The sequence below is a fragment of the Eumetopias jubatus genome, unplaced genomic scaffold, assembly GCF_037043125.1.
Source record: "Eumetopias jubatus isolate StellerSeaLion01/CBP00866 unplaced genomic scaffold, mEumJub1_p1.0 scaffold_9, whole genome shotgun sequence".
Lineage (NCBI taxonomy): Eukaryota > Metazoa > Chordata > Mammalia > Carnivora > Otariidae > Eumetopias > Eumetopias jubatus.
The window spans coordinates 17,977,155-17,984,078 of record NW_028274815.1 but is presented as its reverse complement, the minus strand read 5'-3'; the positions used below and the strand labels follow the sequence as shown (position 1 = coordinate 17,984,078).

Here is a 6,924-nt window from a genome sequence, read left to right as displayed (position 1 = left end):
GAGAACCATTTAAGGAAAGAGCAGTACATGAAGGAAAGCAAAAACAAAGAGCAAGCTGAGAGGTAGAAAGAAAGCCACAACATGTGGTGTCCTAGCGTTCAGGGAAAGAACAATTATAAAAACATTGAGTAATGAAAAATAGGAAATATTAAGAAGACTCAGAAAAGAGAAGTGATCTGAGCCACAAAGAGATGATCACAAGGAAAATGATGTGTCAGGGGAACAGAGACAGCAAAAGCCAGAGTGTTGTGAGTTGATGAACAAATGGGAAATGTGAAAATTAGAGACAATAAGAATAGACAGTAATTCTAGGATTATTTCATGGAATTTGATTTAGGATGAGAGAGACTTGAGGATTTGTGATTATATGATACAGATAATATACGGTAGCAAATAATTCCTCTCTGTGGTGTTACAGATTTCAATCTTAATTCTAGCCCTTCCATTCTCAAGCAGCATGATTCTGGATGTTTCTCTAGGTCTTCCTCTCCTCCTCTCTTCATCTGTGAATGTGGGTCCACATCCTCTCAACCAATGTTAGCTAATTTGTTTTATTTAAAGTCCCTGCAGAAAGAGGGAAAAATCAATGCAGCCAGGTCTCTTGGGAGGTAGCAGGCTATAGATTCGAGAACTCTGGCAAATGAATTAATCCTTCAAAGGGGGAAGGTCTCTCTTACACTTTTACTCACATATAAAAGATAAAAATAAGGGTTCAGGTACATTTACCTTTTTGGGTTTGACATGAACAGATTTCCAATTGTAATGGCATTTGTTCTGAAATAAAAGCTAGAATTATTAGCTCCAAGTAGGTTACAGGGCTAGTGAGTGAGTTGAAGGCTACAGGAAGATGAAGATTTAAAATAGCAGAGTAACGGTGAGAGGTTGTCAGACAGTTTTGGTGCCCATCTGATGCTAGAGAAAATGCACCTAAAGGAACAGCACTTTGTGGGATTCTGGTTTTTCTCTGAACAGTGTGTCTACTCTGGCATTTGATTAGGGAAGTGCCATTGAAATCTACAGGAGAAAGAAGGGGGTAAAGAGGGTGGGAATGAAATATGATAGAAACATAACAGAAAAGTAAGAGAAGGATGGAGATCTTGGTCAGATGAAAGGCAAGTTGGAATAAAACTAGAGAGCTAGGGTGGTAGAAAAACACGTGTGACAAACAAACAAACACACAAAAACCTCAGGTGTTTATAAGCTGAACTTTTCTAGATCTTACCGACCAGGCGTGTATCTGTGTGAGTGAGTTTGTATTTCAGAAGGCAGAGTCAAAGCCTAGGTCACTCATTTTATCTTTGTTGTCCTTACATCATCATTAATGGTTCTTCTTTCATTTTTTTCTAATCAAACATTTAATAAGTTATTTGTAAATCGACACATGATTTCTGGATAATTTAGGAAAAAAGTTATGACCCTTTTAGCTAGTTTTAAAATGAACATTTTTTTCTATCAGATTTCTAAATTTATCTTCCCGAATTCACTGGTTTCTAGAACTTGCCATAAACGAAGCTCTGAAACCTAGGAAACTACCAAGCACTATGTAACCCAGCCCAAGAATATACCTCAAAGTGTCTTAGATTTGTTTATCAATTTAGGGGAAACAATTGATTCCACCAAATCCTGAAATCCTGTGCAAGGGAATCCAGTATCCCAGGCTGTACCCCCGCAGGACCACTCCATGTTTTACTATGGAGACTTAAAAAGATCTGTTTTATGGATAAATGATGCTTATTCCCAAAGACTTCTCAAGAGACAACATCTTTACCACTAATCCCTTATATACCAAAGTGGCTGGAGAAAAAGTACACTTTAATTACACAGCACCAAATGTAACTACCAATTTATTTTTCATCTGGAAAAATATTTTAAGAGGCTCTGAAAGAGGAAACTAAAAATCTCAAGATTAAAGGGTATTTAAAATTTTAATATTAGATCTTTCACACAAACTTTTTCTCCTTACATGAAAAGTACTAAATAAGTTACATTTAAATGCCCTACTTATATAAAAATAAAATTAAGTACTTCTCATTTAGGAGAGAGTGGATAAGATTTAAAATGTAAGGAATAGGAGTAAAGGATGAGCAGTATATCCAATCTAAATTACATCAAAAACCAAATATAAAATAGAGACAGAACTTACATTTTCCTAAAAGGAAGTAGATATTCACTACCAACCCCAATAGGGAAATAACACTGATGAGAAGAGAGATACATGAATGAAGATATTTTCTTGCTTTGACTTATAAAAAGAAATAATGATACATTTCATGTTCGTTTAAATGTTTAGGGTTATACTGTTAGAAATACGTAATTCTACTTTTATTGTAAGGTCGACGAGGGAAATATCACAGTCCTTTGAATTGGTTGTCTTCATACTGAGTAGGGCTTGCTTCTCTCTCTTTCTAAGCTTTATTGAGGTATAACTGATATAAATTACAAAAAATTATATGTGCTAATGTATACATTTTGATGTTTGGACATAAGCATACACCCATGATATTATCACCACAGTCAAGGTCCTAAACATATCCCTCACCTCCAACAATTTCCTTGTGTTTTGTGTGCGTGTGTGTGTGTATAAGAACACTTGACATGACATCTACCCTCAATGTACTTTAAGTGCCTAATATGTATTAACTATATGTACTATGTTGTACAGCAGATCTCTAGGACTTATGCGTACTTTTTTAAAACCTCTTTGCACGTGTAAAACATGCCATAAGATGTCCTATATTGCAATGGACAATGCAACTATTTTTAGCAAATCCAATGAGAATCAATGGCATTAAGGAGAAAACTAGATTCCTTACTTTCTTCTTTGTCTCATGTTTTTTCACACTCAAACTCCTTGACATCTTGGCTGCTATAAGTGATGTAATTAGAAGTCCATGGCTGAGAACAGTGTTTACTTTGTCAGAATTGGGAGGTTTGTGTGATCATGATTTTCTTCAACATAGGTCTCTTTGGAATCATCCACTGTAGTTTATTATTATTATTATTATTATTATTATTATTATTAATTTTATAATCAGGAACATCAAAGCCCTCTTCTACTTGTGTTGACTTTTCTAGATTGGCTTTTACAGATATTTTCTCTCTTTATGAAGCCACTTCTCACCAATTGCCCAGCATCTGTTGCAGTGGGGTGGATTCATTTTATTTCAAAAATTATACTTCCGGTAGACTGCTAAAGAAATTTTAGGATCTTCTTCAAGTGACTCTATATCACTCTGTCCTGCCTGATTTACCTTGATATATCTCATCAGCTTCCTCTGAGAGTTCTTCTTCACTAAGGCTATAATCTTCTGAATCAAGACTCAACTTCAAATTCTACAGTGAAGTCATCTGAAACTGAATCTTGATCCAACCACCCGAATGTTCACTTACACCAGCATCAAGATCCGGATTTGCTGGAGTCTCTGATTCCATGCTCCTGCTTCTTCACAATACATCTCCCTTATTACACATAAAGTGAGGCTTTCATCAAAGAAAGGGAAATACTGTCAGATTTCTGGTGCTTTCTTTTTCATTCACCAGGTAATTCATCCGAATTTTCATCTAGTCAGAAGTCATCTCTTCTTTTGAATTCCCCAAATACTCTTCTGTCCCAGGCCTGTATGTGTGTGAGCACACTAGGTCCATAGGAGGAGGCCGCTGGCAGTGACAGCAGCCGGACCTCAGTCAGAGGGGCCTAGGGCTGCCCACCACCTGGGCTTCTTGCTCTATCTTCCTCCTCATCACTAAGGCTGCTGAGGTCCCCTAGTGCACTTCCAGGGTGTTTGTGCCTGTGCACCCAGGCCATACAGCCTCACTAGTTTCTCCTTTCATTTTCAAAATTGCCCAGATTTGGACACAAATTCTGTTTTCATACTATGTAAAGATCACTGGAAAGTAGAAGCCGAGGAAAGGCAAGGGCACGGTACTTGAAGCATCATCCAACTGGGTACAGAATTCATGGCCCAGCAATGAGGAAAAAATAGAGGTCTTGAGTAAAAATACTAATAAATGAGTACATATTAATAAAACATATTTTATTTTTTTCATATTAACAAAACATAATCGGATGAAAGCTAAGAACTCAAGTTTGAGTCCTCATATACTGTGAACTGCAATCCAGTAGAACATTTGGGCACCTAATTGGCAGCACGCATCTAATAGTCACAGTGGTGAATGATTCCATGTGATGCTCCTCTGATTTAATTACCTTTAGAAGTCCAAGTTTGATTCCTTCCAAACTAGCATCTAATGCAAGTCTAACGAGTTAAAAGTTTGAGCTGGAGAATAGAGCCATTACAAAATAAAAGTAATCAAACAACTCTTACAGATCTCCTAAAGCAATGATTCACTCAGGATTTCACACAAAACTCCCATTAATGCTAATGAAATTGGGTAAGTTACAGGCTGGAACTCTCCCATACATTGATAGGTGAATAGTTCCCTGAGGTACTTACTTAGATGAGGGAACTTAATTTTCTCTCCACTAATCCTCTCTGGATGAAAAATAAGAAATAATGCTTCACAAGTTGGGTTTCTTTTTAAAGTAGATGGCACAAATTCAGAATCATTGGTGTGAATTAATCAAAAGCCACATTAGGACATCGACTGGCTCATTTTCAACCAATCAAACCATCTTCTATTCAGATAGATACCAGTCGGCCAAAGCCTTAAGTCAGTCTTGTTTGTGGCTCTGAAAGTAACCCATTAAATCCATTCCATCTTGCTTCTTCAAGATTCTAGAAAAAGGAACTGTGCAATTATGTGAGGGAACTAGCTGAAAAGAAATAGAAATTCCTGATTGCCTTAGTATGAATTGAAGAGTTCAGCTGCTGATTTAATTAGCTGCCTAGGGAAGGAAAGATCATGAAATGTTGAGTTAGAAACAATATAAGATCATTCAAAGACATACAAGTTATAGTACAGGTATAATTAAGCTTCTGGGGCAGAAATGGTGCGTGTGTGTGTGTGTGTGTGTGTGTGTGTGTGTGTGGTTCAGAAGTAGCAACTTTCACTAGCATGTGAATGTTTTTGCTTAATAATAATCATTAGGATAATATCAATTTGATTGTGTACAACTCTTGACCTAGTCATCTTCTCATTTATTACAACTTCCCAGGATAGGGGCAGGGTTGTGGTTACTATATTATTTTACAACTGACAGAATGAAGCTCAATTTAGTAAGTTACCTCATAGAAGAAAAGTGATAGGCTCCCAAAAACACACATTAAGTCAAACAAATGTAAATAAAATAAATATACTGATTTTGATGAGAATGATATCACAGAAGGTAAAGATTCTTAAAATCTCATTCAGTCTTCCCTTCTTTCTTCTACAACTAATGCAACTGAGCCTTAAGATGGGAATTTTCTAAAAACCATCACCTAGGATCTTAATGTCAGAAGAAATTTCTGGACAGTGGGTGGCTCAGGCAACTGATTCCCTGACTCTTGATTTTGGCTCAGGTCATGATCTCAGGGTCATGAGATTGAGCCCCGCATGAGGCTCTGTACTCAGTGGGCAGTCTGCTTGAGATTCTCTCTCTCTCCCTCTCCTTCTGCCCCTACTTCTTCTAGCCAGCACTATCTCTCTCTCTCAAATAAATAAATCTTGAAGAAAAAAAAAAGAAATCTAGTGTGTTCCCTTTTGGTTAGTGATATCTAGAAAGTTTGTTGAATAGAGATAGATCCCCAAATACCAAAATATGTCTTTGATTTAATTATGCATGAATGCATAAATAGTTGTTACCATGTGCTGTTTGATGAAAATTATCCGGTGCTTCTTATTTTGACTAAGACCCAAATTACATTGAATTTAAGCATCAGCAGCCCCTTTTTGGCAAATTATATGGCTTTAAATAAACAAAAGAAAATTTGCTGATTTATTAGACCTTAAGAATCAGTGCCACTACACGTGGTATTTTAAAAATGACTACTCTAAACTCCACAGTTATAGTTGGAGATGTTTTAAGTAATTGATGAAACAAGTAAAGTGAAAATCAGGAAGCAAGGTCACCTGGGTGGCTCAGTCGTTTGGCGTCTGCCTTCGGCTCAGGTCATGATCTCAGGGTCCTGGGATCGAGCCCCACATCGGGCTCCCTGCTCCACGGGAAGCCTGCTTCTCCCTCTCTCACTCCCCCTGCTTGTGTTCCCTCTCTCACTATCTCTCTCTGTCAAATAAATAAATAAAAAATCTTTAGAAAAAAAAAAAGAAAATCGGTAAGCAAATATAAGACCTGAACAACACTATCAACTAACTTGACCTAACTGACCTTCACAGGGCAAAGGGAGAAACCCAGCAGAATACGCACCATTCACCAAGATAGACCTCTTCTGTGTCACAAAAATTCTAGAATGAAGTTGCACAACATATATCCTCAGACCGCAACGGGGTGGAGGATAGAGAGCAATAGAAAATAATTGAAAAATACTCAAATATTTGGAAGTTTAAAAACACACTTCTTAACCCTATGCCAAAGAAGAAAACAAAAAACGGAATTAGGAAATATTCTGAATTAAATTAAAATGAATACATACCAACTTTTATGTGTTGCAGCTTAAGTAGTGCTTAAAAACTATAGCATTAGATAAGTCTGGCTAGGGGTTTATCAACCTTGTTAATTTTTTCCAAGAATCAGCTCCTAGTTTTGTTGATCTGTTCTATTTTTTTATCTGTATATCATTGATTTCTGCTCTAGTGTTTATTATTTCTCTTCTCTTGCTGGATTAAGGCTTTATTTGCTGTTCTTTTTCCAGCTTCTTTAGGTGTAAAGTTAGGTTGTATATTTAAGACTTTTCTTCTTGAGGAAGGCCTGTATTTGTATATATTTCCCTCTTAGGACTGGCTTTGCTGGATCCCAAAGGTTTTGAACTATCTTGTTTTCATATTAATTTGCTTCCATGTATCTTTTTAATTCTTCTTTAATTT

General features: G+C 36.7%; 1 pseudogene; it reads right to left on the bottom strand.

Annotated features, from left to right (window-relative positions):
* Positions 1-2,690: 2,690 nt before the first annotated feature.
* Positions 2,691-3,432, bottom strand: LOC114205831 (E3 ubiquitin-protein ligase Mdm2-like; annotated as a pseudogene).
* Positions 3,433-6,924: the final 3,492 nt, after the last annotated feature.